Source organism: Motacilla alba, chromosome Z, assembly GCF_015832195.1.
Source record: "Motacilla alba alba isolate MOTALB_02 chromosome Z, Motacilla_alba_V1.0_pri, whole genome shotgun sequence".
NCBI classification, from domain to species: Eukaryota; Metazoa; Chordata; class Aves; order Passeriformes; family Motacillidae; genus Motacilla; species Motacilla alba.
The window spans coordinates 21,582,242-21,600,259 of NC_052046.1; the positions used below are offsets into that span (position 1 = coordinate 21,582,242).

The window sequence follows — 18,018 nt, forward strand, 5'->3', positions numbered from 1 at the left end:
GACCAGAAGCTTTGGCCAAGGGACATCAAAAATCTGTTACAAAAAAATTAATCATAGAAACATCACATGTTCATAGCCGTAGGTTTTGTGTAGTTTTCACTCCAAGGGGATGTTCATAAATAGTTTCACTTAGTATTGCAGAAGCAATGATCTTCAAGACAATCACAAATAATAATTGTATAATTTTTAAATTCATTATTGTCAGATTTTACACAAACAAAAAGAATATTATGAGGAAGAGCTAGAGTTAAGACAACCAGTGGAGCAATATCTGAAGATTGCCCTAGAAACGTGTATTGATCTTCTTAATGTTTTTAATTGTGTTCGGTGCTTCAGGGAGTAACCTGTGTGAAGAAGTTGTAATGCCAAATTAGGGATGAACAGTTGTGAGAGACACAAGCCTTAAACACCTGGCACAATGCAAAAGCCCAAACTGAACCAGAAATGCTACTTACAATGCAAATATAAAACAACTGTAGCTGTTTTCCCTAAAGACTATTCTCTAGACTTTACTACAGTGCTTAGGGGACATCTTAACTGTTCGTGACATTTTACTTTCCCATTGCTTGGTTTTTGGCTCTGTCCCTTGCTGTGAGGAAGAACTGTGTGAGTACCTTAGTGCTTGTGTCCACGGAATTATTAAAGGTGAAATGTGCTAAAACCCAGAAGGAAGGTGGAAGCAGTGGCTACCAATGCATTTACATGGGAGATTTGTTTGTTCGGGTTGGTATCTCCTTTGGTGCAGATTTCTGCAGTTATCTCGTATTAGGTATGATAACTTATTTTTGAGAAAATCTCATTCTGCATTAGTGACATCTTTATTTCTACCCCACCACAGGTAGATATGAAAGTGTTTTTATAATCCGGGGTAGTGTAGGTGAATTCATTATCAAGAAAACTGCTCTACTCAACAGACAGGCTGAGAAATGGATAAATCAAAAGTGAAGATGGTTTTAAAAGGTTTGTCTGAGTTTGGTTTTTGTCCATCACTACTCAATATCTTGGTGAAGTAGAGACAATTCATCACATTTGCAGGTAACCCCAAGGATAGAGTGCTGTGATCACATCTCAGAAGGGTTTTGAAATGTAAAGGATCTCAGTGAATTAAAGATATGGACTGATAAATGGCGGTGTAAATAAAGACAGTCCACAGCTCTGCCTTCTCAGAGGCAATTAGATCAATGGGCATAGATGGGGAAGTGCTAAATTAGCAGGAGTTTATAGGAAAGGTATTCTGGGGTGTGTAGTTAGTTTCAAAAGTGAATGTGAGGCAACATTATCTTCCAGTTGCAGAGGGATGTGTGAAAAGTGCCAGTAAGGACAGCACTGTGAACTCTAGAAGGATGCACCGAGCCTGTGACAAAGCAGCTCAGGAGCTGTGTCAACAGCAGAGAAGTTGGGCAGCAACTGGAAAAAGTCCATAAAGTGGTAAGGGATGCAGCAAATATTGTTTGATGGTGAAGGACTGAGGGCTTTCCAGTGGAAAGAATGGGAGAATGAAGATGGAAGAAAAATGTCTTGCTGCTGCAGAATGGCTGTGGAGTAAGGGAATGGCAATTTGTAAACAGCAGTGAAGAAGTTTCTATTTTTTATATAGGAAATGCTTTCTGGTGGTAGTGATGGTGAACTGCAGGAATGGGATGCCAATTTTTAAGAACCATAGAGAGACACATAAGTGACACTGGCTCAGCTCAGAGCAGTGGTAAGAAGTCCATAGCTTTTCAAATTATTTTCAGCTGTATCCTTCTATGAGTCTACAACACAAATATTTCAAAGCATTTTGCACTGAGCAAACTGAAAGAGAGGACAACCTGGCTTCAGACTTTTCTTGGTAGGTCAGGTAGTACAGCTTTTCCCTCCACAGCAATAGGTTTCTCAGCTCATTTTCAAGGATGGTGGTGCAGCGTGAAAGAGAACTATAAGAAACTTGTACTCTGAATTTCTTCTGCAATGAGTTGTGGCTGCACTCTGACATGGGATGAATGTTTGGAATCTCACCACTTCTAATGTGGCTTTGTACTGAGCTCTAAATGTCACTGCTTCCCGTTGACTCTCATTTTTGTGTGTATTTTGATGAACATAATACTAGGCTTTGTAATATGTAGCTTGTCTGAACAAAGGTAGCTATGAAATGCAACTTGTTCAAGAACTTGGTTCAAGCTGCAGCTAGATTTGGCAAATAAGTTTTTGTGAGTTGGTTTCATGGTAACATGAACTGCGCAATTCCTACAGGGGAAACAAAAAGCTAAGAATAGTGTTGCTGAGAATGTGGCTTTGGTGGTTTTTCTTAGTAAAGGGGTAGATGAGCAAGATGTAGCCTGTAAAAGGGAAGAAAAGACGTGTGAATGGGTATATGGGAGAAATTGAAAATTCCAGGTGAGATCTAGTGGTTTGGGCATATAAAAAGATAGACTGGATTGGCTAACTCTTAATCCTCAAAGAAAACTTTGTACTTCAGCTGCAGCAGGAATTACTCTCAGATAACATTTTTTTGAGCTGTTTCTCTTATGTATGTACTATAATTAAATTCTAAGAAGTTATCGAGGGTCATGTCAAATGTGTCAAATAAGCATCTGAAATATGATGCTTCCAGCTTCCAAGCTTAGTGCAATTACTCTGGAGTTTACTGACAAAGAGTTTCAGACATTTTTTGCAGGACATAGAAACATCCACCTGGAGAAAGAAATTTCAGGCATTTCCATTAAAATGGAAGAGTTCTATGAAATCAGGTTAATTTTCCTGGAATTTCACAAAGAAGGAGAACAGTAAAATAGTTTAGCATTTTTCTGATAAGACACTTTAATTATTTTAGAACATTTCAACAAATTCCTCAACCTTCCGCCAGATAAGCACTGAAAAATATTGCAGTAAAATACATAATATTAGGATATTTTGATTTTACTGATTCCAGAATAATGAGAGGACTGGAAAACATGACGCTGCAGAACCATTTATTCAAAAAGTGGTAACTTGGGCAGGGCCCTGCAGCCTGATGGGAGAGAGACAGGTCTTACACAGTTTTATTTGAAAGCTTCCTCATTTTGTGGTTTTTCCACATCAAGAAGATCAAGGAGAGAACCAAATTTGCCCTAACAAGCCAGATTTTAAACCAGATAGTTAGAAACTAAGCCAAATCGCATGCAGCTTCCCCAGGCCTCCACCAGCTAGCTTCTTCCAAAGAGTGAGATTCTACTTCCAGCTGCCCTTTTGCGCCTCTGGCACTGCTCTGGGTTATCCCCACTGCCTGCAATTGCTCATTGAACATGACCAATAAGGCACTATAACAGGAGTCCCAAAAATATTTCATCCAACACAGTATGGACCTCTATTCTCACATGTCTGTTCCTGAAGTGGCAGAGCCTGTGTGACTTTTCTCTGCTGCGTGCGGAGCTTTACGCAGAGGAGCTGTGAGCTGTTTCTGCCACGGATGTTGCTCAGCAGGTTGCCTTGCTCTGCTCAAAGAGCACTTCCCCAAAGAAGTGATGGGATTAGTGTGGGCTGCCAAACCTGAAAGAAAGAATCCCATAATAGAACAGGATTAGTTAACAGCTGTGGCATGTCTTTTCCACCTCTTCTTCATCAGTACTAACCGAACTGTTTATTTGCAACCCCAAGCTCCTCCTTGAGAATTTAAAGAAAAGCTGGTACAGGAAAGCACTGCTTAGTTGAGTCACTGGTTACACGGAATCAGCTCCAGCCCACAGAACCCCACAGAGAGGGACTGTGTTGAGCTGATGCAATTCCTGTTTCATCACATCATGCATTTGAAATGAATGCATCTAAAATCTAGAAGAAAATTACCTAATTCTCCTGCATCACTTTCCTTCTTTGGGGATTGCAGTTTCCATTTGCTGAACAATTTTTGCTGAAGACACTTAGTGAGATAAAACAGGCACCTTGTTTACCTCCTATCACTGAGGTCAAATTTAGGTTGTACTGTTGATTTACAACTGCTGTGTTCCACTAAGCTTGCTGTTCTGTCTATCAAGCAACTACAGTGGTCTGATCAACTATTTCTTCATAAACTGGTGCTGTCTGCTATCCAAATATGTGTTACTGTTAAGTTTAACACGGTTAATATCTTCCAATTTATTCCTCTCCAGATAAAGCAGAAATTTCCAGAGTCTTCATCTGCCTGCTGGCTCACAGATTAAACACAGCACCTTGCTTCAGGGGAGGCTGGCAGATATGGAAATTGATGTGCATCTCCTGGGTGCTTTCCTGGCTCCCTGGACAGGACCGAGAGTCATAAGGTCAGTTATTCCTCACAGGAAAGAACAGGGAGACTGTAGAGCAGTCTGAAAACTGAAGCGTCAATGTACAGGAATGCAAGAGAAAAAGGTAGCTGACTGCGGGTTGGACTGTACATTCCCATTGCAGCTGTACTTCCACCCTGGAATCCCAGGTGTTCTACCTGGAAGTTCAGACCCACACAGCCTTCGACTGACTTACCACTGCAGGCAAGAGGTCGGGCTTCTCCCTCTGGTAGCTAAAGCCCATAAACAGGTTATTTCAGTGAAATGTTTTTAGTGAAAAAAGAAGTGGTGTGCAAAGGTCCATTTTCCCTCACACAAATAATAATAATAATTTGAAGCTAATCAGCTTCACAAATGCTAAGCTGAAGAATGTCAGTACCTTTCCTGTACCATGCTCTGTAGCCTTTGTGTCATGTTGATTGCAGAGCACCCTGAAAGCTGGATCCCTCAACAATAGCACTTGCACCAGGGTGTCTTATCTGCACACCAGGGTTTCCCTGCAAAGCCTGGAGCTTGGTACACCTGTGTCTTACAGGTCTGGTTTTCAGATCCTTTTCTGAATGAGGCAGAAAGAAGACAAACCTCAGCCTGTTGCTTTCCTGGTAATTATTTTAAACAAAGGTTCACATTCAGACTGCAATATTGTGACTTCTCTCAGAAATGTTGGTGTAGTTTTAATTCTGATACAAAATGTTTGAGATGTTTTAATGGAATAGGACTTCTATCTAGCTGCCTAAGGGAGGTGGTCCAAGGCACAGATTTGTAGGTCAGCTGTAGGGTAAGAGAGAGCTTACCTATCAGACCCTCAGAGAGCTCCATATCAGTAGGTAAGAGTTCAGGTAAAGACTATAGCCTCCCATGTGCTTATTACAGTCCTGTTGCCTCTCTTTTTCAAGTAGAGATGATGTGGTCAGAAAAAGGTGTTGATTGCTAATGAGGCAGGGTAATTCTCTGTAGCTCTGTAGCTTCTGCTTCCTAAAACATACTTCTTTTATTTTTTTTTTCTTCTTTCTTTCTTTCTCATTGGTTTCATATTCTCCCTTTTCTGCAGCTCCTAAAGACCTGAGCCTCCGTTTGGCAAACCCCTATGTGGGAAGATTAAAGCAGTCAGTGGCCTTTTGGAAGGGACCCATGAGGCCTGCAGCAGCTCTGGTAGATTGTGTTTTGCAGAGATGTCAATGAGGTTGCAAATATGATAAAGAGAACTGGGGTCACAGCTCATATTGCCTTACAGAGAAAACATCAAGTTATCAAGTCATAATTCACAAGTGAAAAAATGTAATTAAACTTTGTCAGTGCTCCCTTTCTTGATTTCTCTTCACTTTTTCCCCACAGTTTGATAAAGCACACTAGTAAAAAAAAAAAAAAAAGATATGGTCCCTTCTTGTTGTCTTATCTATTTGTTGATGTAATGACAAACCTATATCTTGGTTAGAAACTATATCCATTGAGAAGTACTTCAGAGACAATAGGAATTTTGGGAACGGACTATGAAAATCGCGAGTAATGTAAGTTTGGACTGAACTGTGTTTCAGCTGCTAAGGAGGGAAGAAAAAAAGCAAACCACACAAGTTTGGGTACTGTTTTTCTTTCCAGCAAAATGTAATAAAAAGGAAACTTTTACGTTGGAAATACCAAATGTGTTACTTTTATCTCAAATGAAATATTATTTTTACACCGTAAAAATACTTACACAGTTCATTTAAAAATTATCACCTGCCTTTGTTTGGCTAACAGTATTTGACCTGAATAATAAACAGATGAATTTTGGTCACTTCTGAAACTATTTATTTGGTTGCTGCTTGTTTTGGAGTCACCTGCCACACCCATGAATCTGTCTCTGTAGACTCTGAAACAAAAAAGGGCAGAAACAAAAAAGCAAGGGGCTGCCTATGGCAAGAGTGTTTGCAATTATTTACAATGATGTTGAAGGTCCATTGTAGAAACGACACAAGAGATACAGATTTTCCTTTAAGAGAGATGAGACCTTGGTGTTGCTGTCATGCTGCTTCCTCATCCCTAGGAGGACTTATGGTACCTGCTCCTTGAAGGTACCTCAGGTACTTATACAGCAAACTTTCTGTCTGTTACTGGTGCCTTTAAAAAGCAAGACCTCTGTGTCTAAGTTGATGGCTAGAAATTGTGGTAAAAAAGCCAAATTCTCTCTATGCTTCAGTAAAAATTGTCCTAAGTGGTTTAACATGGAAAAATGTAGTAGTACAGAGGTCTGGGTTAAACAATAGCAAAGCAAGACATGCTTTAAATGAAAACAGTTCTCATGACAATTGAAGGAAAATTATGTGGAAGATGTAGTACATATAAACTTCAAACCATCAGCCAATATCTGGCATCAATTATAAAAATACGTAGGACATTGGACTGCCCATGGGTTTGATATCACATCTGTTCCCTCCTTGCAGGGTAGCACCAAGGACCCAGGGCCATGTGGGGCAGGGCAGAGCAGACTTTGCCAGGGTTATGTGAGCTGAACCCTTTTGCAGCTAGTTTATAGCACCAGTTAGGTAACTGGTAGAGATCTGTGGTATGGGGGTAATGAAAAAACTTGCTTTTGAAGTCTTGCATTTTCTCTAATTATCTTTCTCGTGCTTGTGTATGTGTAGGTATTGTATCAAAAGGTGAAGAAAACCCTGATTTGTGACAAAGCTTCCTCTTCTTCGCTCAGTCTGTTACTTCCCAAAGAGGAATGGACAGGTTTGCGTGCATCTAAAGCAAGAGGGCAAATTTATGTGCCACTGATCTGCACTAGAAGTGAAGCAAACAATGACAGTAGCAGTCACCTGTAAGGCATCTCTCTGTGGAAGTCACTCCAGCCATGTTGTGATCATGGGTTGAGTACACAAGGAAATTGTAAAATTTCATTGAGCTCAAGAGGGGAGAAGAATCAAAACCAGCGCTGGAGGGCAACTGAAGCCTGGTGCAGCTTCCCCCCCTTCCCCACCACTGTATACCTCTCAGCTCTGTTGTGTTGGCTGTGGTGAGAAAACTTCCTTGTCATTCCAGGAGAAGTATCTCATCTCCATCTTTGAGATCTGCAGAGAGACAGACCAATTTTCTCTCTTAAACTGCAACTCAGCAACATGCAAAAGCAACATATCCAATTTCTCAGTCTTTCTCTGGAGCAGTCACTTAGTACAGCAGCAGCAAAAAACCAGGTACCAGGTACCAATGCCATGGCATCAGTGCTGATTGTCAGAAGAACACTCTGCCTACAAACTCCTAAAGATGAGCCTTAGCTGGCCAGAGTGCTGACTGCCCCAGACAAGGCTGCAGAGAAGCCTGTGGTCTATTCTCCCCATAGTTTTTTGTGAAGCCGAAGGATGGTTACAGCTGTGGTAGCATTTCAGGCACTTGCTTTTCTTCCTGAACTGGATCTGATGTAGTTTTAGCCTCTGGAGAATGTGGCACCAAGTATCACAGCTGATAGCATCCTCGGAGTGGTGAAGGATTAAAAATAGACTTTGTGATCACTTGATGTCTTTTGGTTTCCCATGAAGGTCCTGTGACTTAAAAGAATTTGGTTCTATTTTCAATTGGGTTAACACCAGATACATATTTTTAAAAATAGTAAACTGCTTTGCTGTTATGTGACCAGAGAGAGATGAGTTTTGAGGTTCACCTACAAGTGAAAACCAGCAATCAGCTATAGCTCCTGCCTGAGGTATTGAGCTTTGCAAGTGAGCTTGAGCACAGGGAACTCAGGCCACTCTGCAATGTGAAGAGGCAATCGATAAAGATTATGCCATGAAACTCAACAGTTCATCTTTCACTCAAGTACAGCCTTTCCCCTTCTTTTACAATTACTCCTCATGCATAAATAATATCCATATTCCTGCATTTCCTTGAAATGTAGATATTACTTCTGACTGTACCATAATTTTCTAATTTTGAGATGTTTCTTGCTACAGAAGAAGGGTAGAAAGCACTATTCAGTACTAGGTCTGAAGCTGTTTAATGTCAATGGCAAAAATTTCAGTTTCCATGTGTTCAATCCTACCACTTGCTGTCCTCTCTCACTTTTCTAATTAGTCTCATCCCCTCATCCGAAGATACATACTTACATCTATTTCTACCAGACCAAATCTTTTCCAACTTTAATGTGCAGATCTCTTTCTCAGCTGATATTCAAAATCAGACACAAGCTCTCCTTCCATACTTGTGTTTGACTTGACTGTGGGAGCAGGTCTGGGCTATGCCTTCATCATCTTTCCCTTTGTATAGATGACAAGAAAGAGAATACAGAATGAAGCAGGGCAGCTGCAATGGCCTCTGCTCAGCCAGAACAATACTAATGCACTGGGTTTTGTCATTTCTCCAGGGGAGCATAAGCCTTTTTTCATGTGCCACTGGACCTTTATCTCAGCAGGAAGTGAGCATTTCCCTCAGTGTGCAAGAGGCTGACTATAAGGGCTTTCATACTCTTTAAAAAAGAAGTTGCTCTGTAGAGATGTGGCAAGTTCTGCAAACAGCTGGAAAAAATAACATTATCTCTTGCAAACTCTTCTTTGCAGAATCCTAAAACCCCCAAAGGGCCCCATAGCTGTGCACTTTACAGCATCAACTGCTGACTGGCTCCCAGCTCAGCCTTAACACAAGTGAGGCCTCTACAGCCTCACCAAGCTAGGCAGCTTTGCCTTCCATCAGGGCTCTGAGCAAAGTTGTGCTGCCACTGACATGCTGGGAAAACCCTGGAAGCCTGGGAACCTGGGCAGTGCTTGATCCTCCACTGCTGGTGTCCCAGGAACATGGGTTCCCAGTCGCAGCCTCATCAGCTGCAGGAGGGTCTGCTCTGCTCATCACAGTGTGGTTGATTCCCACCAGCCTTTGGGGAGCCCCTGGCAGGCAGCTGGCTACCCTCTTCCCCTGGCCAAACCCTGTGCTAGTCAACAGCCATCCTGCTACTTAATATTTCAAATATGCATGAATAATCCACTGAATTTCAGTATCCCCTTATTTTCTCAGATTCTTTGTGGTCACTGTGGGTCCTGGCTCTCCCCTGGGGAGAGCCACTTCCATTTCAGACCTGAGAGAAAGTTTGCATGATGAAAGCTGGTCTGTTTTATTTTTGTAACTGTGTTAGTGATTTAATAAAATACATTCCCCTCTGTCCACAAACCTTGTTGTTTTATGTTCATTATACCTCATGTCTGCTAGCATCACCCTTGCCAAGATGGAGTAACTCTGTTGTTTGTGCTGTGACTTAGAGCTCAGGCACATCAGTCTGCAGGGGCTATGGTTTTTCTGAAGCAGTCTTGAGGGAAACAGCTGATCTAGTGCTCAAAACACCTCTCCCCTTTCCTGGCTTTGGGAAAGATCATATATTTCTGAGTCACACATGTTGCATCCTTGCCCCAGGGCTCTTGCCACCAACTTGGATTTAGGTATTTGTGTGTTTACCCTGACCTGGCTCTCTACACTTGCAAGGTTGGAGGATTGCTGCTTGTTCCCTGGTTTGCTGCTTCTGTTGCTTCTTTTAGATGAAAAGTCATCAGGTGACAACCTGCAGTTTGTTTTGGAATTCAGATTATTTTCATGGAAGCCAAACACAGGTGTTTCAGGTGGTTTTCAGTGGGTGGTCTCCCATTTCAAAACTATTTTCCTCTATTCCATTGGACTGGGATAGGTAGGTGAGCTACTGTGCTGAGGCAGAGCAGTTCGACATTGTGGTTAAACCACTCCTCCTCTGCAGACTGTTCGTCTTCACAGCACCATGTCATGTTGATAATGCTAAGGTAGGCACAGCAAGTTGAAAAAAGAAGTGATTTTTATATTTATGGTTTATATGTATTTTCTAGTAAAGCTATTTGTAGGGAAAAGACTAATTACCTAGGTCTCAGTCTGCTGAGATTTTCCAGTCACCATAGTCACAGATTCACAGAATAGTTTGGGTTGGAAGGAACCTTGAAAATCATCTGGTTCTGAGCCCCCTGCCATGGGCAGGAACACATTCCACTAGAAGAGGTTGCTCAGGGCCCCATTGAACCTAATCTTGAGTACTTCCTGGGATGGGATGCTTCCAGCTTCTTTGGGCAATCTGTTCCAGTGCCTCAACACCCTTACACGAAAGAATTACTTCCTGATATCTAACCTAATCCTGCCCTCTTTCAGTCTAAAGCCATTTCCCCCATCCTGTCACTGCATGCTCTCATAAAAGCTCCTCTCTATCTTTCTTGTAGGCTCCTGTCAGGTACTACAGTGCATTAAGGTCTCTCTGCAGCCTTGTCTTCTCCAGGCTGAGCAGCTCCACGTCTGTCAGCCTGTTTTCATAATCAGATAAATTTTAACTTCATTCCAGGTTTCGATTTTTGTTATGCCATGAGTGTGGGTTCTTTTTTCCATCTTGGCTGTATTTTTGATGTGTAGAATCAGCAGTTTAGAAGTTCTGACTTGCTATCATTTCAAGTTTTTATGAAATTTCTTAGTGTTTCTCTTGGGCTTTTTTCATCCCTGACCGAACTTCTCATTATGTCAGCTAAAGAAATAGTGTGGCTCCTCCATATCAGCACAAGAATGGGAGAGCTGTGGATGAGTTTGGTGGGGGCATGGGTAACTGAGGGAAGGAGAGGGAGTGAGTGCTTGTTTTGGAGAAGCTGTCAGGGTGTGTGCTGTGGGGCACATGGGGTTAGAGGTGGTAGGATCAGATTAAAAAAATATTAGGAAATGCTGACCCAGGGAAAATACCAGTGCGAGGCTTGATGGCTGGGCTGACAGGTAGATGAGAAGTACCCTATGAGGACAAGCCCTGTTGCAAGCCCCTGCTGCTGTATATTGCTAAAGTAGGGCTACATATCTGGACACCTGGACTGGTGGTTAGAGGAGACTGCAGTGGCCAGGCAGTGGTGTTACATCATGGAGATTTTCCATTCCCTCATCTTTCTACTGTATGTGTGGATCAAGCCTACTGTGTCTAAGTGTCTGTGATCTTAGCAACAATTTGAGTGAATAAATATTGCTGCCTTTTCAAGTTTTAAGGGGGAATGAATAAAGCAGAAGTATGACATCCCTTGCATCTGGGTATGTGTGTTGTCAGAGAGCGCAAAAATAAAAATAGTGAGGTGAGTGTGGGGGAGGTGGAGGTGGAGGTGTTGCAACAACTGTGCTGTGCTGCCACTGACAGCACATTATTCAGTGGTAATGTCTTGCCACACTGCTTTTACATACTGGTCATCCTATTCTTTCTCTCTTTCCCTGTTGTAATTCCAGTATTGCTCTGGGCAGAGAAGGTGAAGGCAGAAGTGGAGGTGTGTAACATACTCTACATTGCAAGCCTGAAGTGTTTCAAGCATTGAAAAGATCAATGAATTGCTTTGAGCTCCTGTGCATAGTTGAGACTCCAGAGGAAATGAGGGGAACGTTGGCTGGGTGGTCCAAGGGCAGCTCACAGGGGTAAAGTTTGTCCCCTGTATCCTTGTCACACTAGGTGTCCTTCCTCATCAGTGGAGTCCCTGGCTTGGTTCCCATGGTGGCGCAGCAAGAACCTGTGCTGTGAGATGGGGAAAGCCTCCCTCTGCCATGAGCTCTTCCCTACCTGCAGGATCTCAGCATCAGCAGGGCTTTATTAGCATAGTGGTTAGCTGGTCACAGCAGGCTGTCAGGCAGGCTTGTCACAGCAAGGTGTTCTGCACCTGGAAAGCTCATCATGGAGATGTAAATTATGCACCACACCAGGGACTTGCTCTCTCCTCACTAGGCTGAGCAGGCAGCTCACAGGCACTGGAGCTGGAGCAGGAAGAGATCCTAGAAGTGCATTCCTGCTGAGATACATTTCTTACCAAAGCAGAGTTAACCTCTGGTGACTGCTGTAAGCTCCCATCCTGGGCCAGTGCAATGTCAGGCAGTCCCAGACACAGCAACATGCCTCACCTTCCCTGCTGGCTTAAGCTGGCTTTTCTTTAGGGCAGAGAAACTGAAGTTTTCTTTCTGTTTGTATTTATCTATTTTTAAAACAGAGAGATTTCTGGAAAAAAGCACATGGGCTCTAATGTGACTCTTCTGTGTTTCTGTGCAGTGCAGGCCTTCTTATTTCCTGAATGGCTTGCCCTGCACTCCAGTTAACTCACACCCTGGATTTCATCCAAGTACATTCTGTTTCTTGATATGAGGCCAGACTTTGCTGAGTTATGGTGCCATTTTCTTCTGCCTGCTCTCCTCCCAGTTCCTCTATTATCATTCTCATTGCTGAGTGTTACTAGCACCCCTTAGCCCAAGGGAAGAGCCGAGCCCTGCCCCATGCCTGCTCCTGACAGCAGTCGGAGCAGGCGAGCTGGAACTGCAGTGAATGACTTCTTCAACGAGCCTGCTGGTTGAGCTGTCCCCAGCTCAGCCTGTCACTGAGAGCTATGTCTGAAATCAGCTGAAGCAGAAAACATTTGAACTCTACACCCTGCCAAATACCTTCCAGATGTGTAAGATTTAGCCTTGCTGTGGACTCTGACTGTAGCTCTGCCAACGTAAGTCTGCAAATTTCTGGTGCACAGGGAACATGAAAGTAGATATTTTACAACATCTGCTGCCTTTTCCCTAGTTCTCCCTCCCTGCTTTTTGTAGTCCTTTTCCTATATTTCATCCTTGAAATTTACAAAAAAAGATATAAATCTTTCTACTGATTTATTGAATCCTCTTGAATCCTCTTTGCACATTTTGTACGGTTTTTTTTTTTTTGTGCCAGCAGTGTGGTAAAAAGGGAGAGAAACAGAGAAACCTTGTTCTCCTGCCTGGAAATCAAATCAGTGACCAGGTCCTTTAATTATTTCTGTATTGATTCAAGGCGTTTTTCTTGCAGAATCAAATAATAAAATAGTAGCAAATTCCATTGAAAAAGGGCTTTGATGAAACCAGAGATTTATCTTGCTTTCACAGTAAGAATTAGTTCCTTAGTCCTGTAGCCACCTGGGCATGAGGGGTGTCAGAGCACAGCTGTCGAGAAGAGGGGAGGGAGAGAGCAGAGAGGCTAAGGATTAGGTTAAATGTGTAAATGATAATACTTCTTATTTGAAAATAAAGAAAATTATTGGGTTTTAAGGTCTTACTTTTAAAGTACTCTTTTGGTTAAGAAAGAAGCAAGACTTCCTTGCTTCTTCATTGTTCTCAAACAAAACAAGGTAGATTTGCTCTGACTTCTTATCTCTGACTCCACAAGTGGTAGTTATTTTTTTTTACCTTTGTTGCTAAAAACTGTGTATTTTAAAGTAAATAATCACCTTTGGAGCCCATGGCTGTGTTGGTGTCATTTGTTCTTGAAAGTTTACCAGATCCAGGCTTGGGATATATTTTGGTGAGAGACCACCTGGGAATCACAGAAGCCATCTACATACACCAGGGAGTTGTGGTCAAACTCCTGGGATGCAGCAGACCACAGGAATCTAATGAGTGGAAAGACTTAATTTGGTCCCATCATCACTGCTGAGTTGACTAATGGGGCTGAAATGCAGCACTACTCACACCCCATTTCTGTCTTCTTGCTGTGACAAACGGGCGTGTGAGAAGCCTGCCAGTCAACTCATGGACTTCTACAGATGAAAATGTCAAATGGACATTGCACTGTGGGACTGTGCATATCACAGAATTGGAGGAGGAAGACAGGAAGATGTGGTAAGATAGAAAAATATGTTTCCTATTCAGTCTGCCTATGCTATAGATGGTCTTCTTTTGTGAACCTCAATTCGGAGCAGTCAGTGCAGTATTGTTCACGTTTTGCTACAATGTTTGCAATTATTCTGACCAGGTGGCACTTGGCCCTGAAGTAAATAATAATTTTGTTGGGACAATATGCCTGAGAGGTGCAGTTCTCACTAGGGCACTGTTTAGCCAGGTGTGCAAAGCATCTTCCTTAGGGCAGGTGTCTTCGTGACATATTTTCCACCAAGCATGCATGGAGGGATCTACAGGATCCTATTTGTTCTAGCCTGGCAGCTAACCTGAAGGGGTGGTCTCTCTCTCACAGCTTTTGGTGACTGTGGGGGTCTTTACTTAAAGCATTTTCTGCAGTGAAAGCCTTACCTTTTGCTGCTGGAGATGTGTGGACCAGACCTTATAAATTTCATTTAATCTAGACTAAAGCAGTTTGACTTTAAAGAAGACTTTAAAGGGCTTTCTCAACCTATATGATTCTGTGATTCTCTGAAAGCTGTTTTAGCACTATGTTTTTTAAATGATTTGTTTCTTAAATTGGCTTCAGATAATTGATATGTTTCTATACCTCAATTAAAGATGATTAGGGCAAGGTATGAACAGGATACTGAAGAAAGAAGGTTTTAAGAACAAAAAGAAACTTCTCAGTTCACCTCTTTTTCCTCAGGTGCTACAGATAGATTAAAAGAAGGCCCTTATACTGGCTGCTGCTTCATCTCTTGATATGTTTTATCTAACTGTATGTCAAAACTGGAAAGGTCTGGATGAAGCAGCTTTGCTTTTAAAGAGACCTGCTCCTCAGCAGTTTAAATCTTAAGAGACAATTTTATGTTGTGAAGTGTCTGGAAGTCTCCTTGGCCCCTTTCCAGCTCATTGTCCTGTGCAACATCTTCCTTCGAGTGCCCCCAGTGAGTGACCTCTGACTCTGTGCCTACAGGATGAAGCAGAGAATCTCAGCTTCAAAGCTCCTGAGGTCCTCTTGCAATCGCTGCCTAAATATTATTTGAACAGGGAGACAGAAGAGGCAAGTAACTGCCGTACCTTGTCAGTTGCAGAGGAATCAACTTTATTTAATAAACAGTACCTCTGATACAATCACTCTGCATGTCAACATCATCATCTCCACTGGTGCCCTGCTTGCCATATCCCCATGATAATCAAGGTAACTTTTGTAAACACAGTGGAGATAGTACAGCAGATAGTAAAGGAAGCCAGACTTGCTTCAGTCTTTTTGTCTGTCTCCTTTACTCAATTAGTTTTGGATCTGACTTATTTCATTCAGTAGTCATCCCTTTGATATACTGCCTTGAGTACATCCTAAGACACTTCTGCCTTCCTTCTCCAGTTTCTTAGGCTTATATTATTGCTCCCTGATGGCTCTGATCTCACATTTTTAGCTTCTCCAGGCCTCCTGATATTACCAGTCAAACTACAACAATCTTCTCTCTTCAATCATTCTTAGGTGTAAATTTGATCTCTATGTTAGTCTGCCAGCTGACTTCTCTGGAGATTTCCATACCCCACAGATCTGTGTTCGTGCTGAGACTGAACAAGAAGATAGTGTAAAAATAGGAGATTACAACTAATTCATATCTGAAGTGATGACTGTTCGCAAATGAAGAGCTTTCATGCATTGTGAATGATGTTCAATAAACCCAACAGTGAACTCCATGCTGCTCCCAGTCTCACAGGACTGACTTCCCAGGTGTTCTGGGAGCTGCAAGAGCTGGTAAGGGTAATGAAGCAGCACAGCAGGTCTGGGACCCTTGACTGTCTTCTACTAGGAGGTTTTGGACTGACAGGAGGTGAAAAGACATTACCATTAGCAGAAAGAAAATCCTGCTCTAGCTTTCTTTGTGCTTTTTGCCTTTATCAGACAGTGCCTGTTTCATGGAGGGACTTACCAGATTTCCTCCTAGGACTCAGGGATTAGAGTTGTTAATTACTTTTCCAGAGGGTGGACTATCTACATGACATTCACCTTGGTCATTGACATCATGGTCAGCTGTGGTCTGTGATGTAATGTCTGTTGCCTTTAGAGGTGGCAGGTCCAAGTCAAAATGGCACAAATATTGCAAGTCAGAGGATTTTAAACCTATGATAATGAATACATGGTATTTATATTATTATACCATTATTGTGGGTTATTATTTTGAGTAATAATTTACATTACAATTCATGGTACTTCCATGATCAGTGCAGGCTTTTGTGGTTCAGCTATGGTGTTTGAGGTACCACTTCTTCAGTCCATACAAGTCAGACTGAATGTCTGCAGCACAATTTGACTATCACAAGGCACTTCAATACATGACCCAATATTAATGATCACAAATCTCTATCATAACTGTATGGAGACTTTTCATTTTACCTTGGTTCTTTCATGGCAAGGGGACAGTTTTAGTACTAGAACAAGCCAAAGCCAGTGCAAACAGCAAAGAGCTGACTAAAAACTTTTATTTTTTGGAGGGAGTTGGTGTTAAGTTTTTCCTGAGGTGGTGGATAATTGTTCTTGAAAAGATGATGTTCTTGCACAGCTGGTGGAACTATGACTGACACCACATAGGTCTGAATTGTACTGCATTTGTCTATCAAGGCTTATGGATGTTCCCATCTAAAATTTTGGGTAATTGAATAGCTAGCACATGTAAAATGCATGGGGAGTGAAACTCCTGCACATAAGAAGAAGTCAGCTCAAATGGTCCTGAGGTTTTTGGGCATCTGGACCTTGAACTGTTAATTTGGCTTATTATTTGGGGAAGACATGTCTTTTAATGTGATGACCTCTGCCAGTAGCTTCATATATGTATTCACTCTGGTATAAATTATTATCCACTTAATTATTATTATTATTATTATTATTATTATTGCATGCATGGCATGCCTGTAGAATCCAATTTTTTGCAAGTAAGTGCACAGTCTGCTGTTTGGTGGTATTCAGTAGTACAGTGGGCAAATGCCCCAAGCAAATCTGTTCAAGTTACTGTTTACATGATTAGGAGATATGGAAAGAAGAAATACTTATTTCCTGATACAGAAAGAAGAAAGAATCCTATATAACTATTTATAAGCTGTACCCACAGCAAATGAACAGTGCCCTCAGTGCCCTTTCCTGAGCTAGCTTCCAACTTAATCCCAAAATATTCATAAAAACTCTTGAAGGGGAATATGATAGCATGTTCCAGTTCAAGAATAGAGCAGTCCCACCCCTCAGTTAGGTAAAATAATGCTCAGCTAAAAAGCATGGAAGGATTTACTGGAAAAACAACAAATAGTTCAGGTTCAAGGTGTTCTGTGGTCTTAAAAACAAACAGAAAAAAGCACTTCAAAATAATTACCACCTCATCCTCAAAGCCCTGAAATGCAAAATGCAAATGAAATTTCTAGAACTTAACCAATAATTACACAATACTTCATAAACAGAAAAACAGACAGCAAATTAATTGCCAGAGATTTCAGAGAAGAACATAACAGGCTTAGAGTGAAAATGAAAACAAACAGCGAGACCACACTTCATAAATGTTCTACATTATCCCTTGGAAAAAAAACAAAACAAAACAAAACAAAACAGTTCAGAGAAACAGGAGGATGGATGGGCCCTAGTGGGTGTTCTGGCCTTGGGGAGAAGAGTGGAAAGAGAACAGCGAAGACCAGCAGTTTCTTTGGATCAAATATTTTTAAACTTTTCTTTGGATGAACTTCTTTGAATATTTATAATCCTTATTTTTATTATTTTATAAAGAACTCCATATTGTAGCAATGGTCCAGTCTGCTCCAGTGGCAGACAACCAAAAGGAGAGATTTGTTCATCTGTTCTATCCCTTTTATCAGTTCCCAAGTGCCACACAAAAGCAGTGTGATACTTTGCTACATAAGCAGAGACCTGATTTGAAAGATGGGTTTACATTTTCTTAGAATTACGTGCATGCCATACCTAACAGTTATGTATTTATTTATGTATATGTTATGTGTAATTAGACATTTCCTACATCTCACTGAAGCTTTACCTTGCCTTCACATCCTCAAGGAATTTTAAGCAATCAGTAACTTGTAGACTCTTTTTCATTGTCTCTTCAGTCATTACACTGCCCACTTCCCAGTCCTACGAGCTCATTGC

The 18,018-nt window shown here is 41.7% G+C and overlaps 2 long non-coding RNA genes across 4 annotated transcripts in view; both read left to right on the forward strand.

Annotated features, from left to right (window-relative positions):
• The first annotated feature begins 1,303 nt into the window (after positions 1 to 1,303).
• On the forward strand, positions 1,304 to 9,251 carry LOC119695712. 3 transcript variants are annotated; one of them, XR_005255344.1, is made up of 3 exons: positions 1,304 to 1,428; positions 4,104 to 4,253; positions 4,792 to 5,001. It is a non-coding gene; the product is annotated as an uncharacterized LOC119695712 (long non-coding RNA). The 3 variants fall into 3 exon arrangements; XR_005255343.1 differs by lacking the exons at positions 1,304 to 1,428; positions 4,792 to 5,001 and adding exons at positions 1,484 to 1,702; positions 6,878 to 9,251; XR_005255342.1 differs by lacking the exon at positions 1,304 to 1,428 and adding an exon at positions 1,484 to 1,702.
• Positions 9,252 to 12,338: 3,087 nt separating this feature from the next.
• LOC119695824 overlaps positions 12,339 to 18,018 on the forward strand; it is a 149,696-nt gene continuing 144,016 nt past the window's right edge. Inside the window, exon 1 of the long non-coding RNA XR_005255398.1 lies at positions 12,339 to 12,724. This is a non-coding gene — a long non-coding RNA (uncharacterized LOC119695824). The remainder of the gene's footprint in view (positions 12,725 to 18,018) is intronic.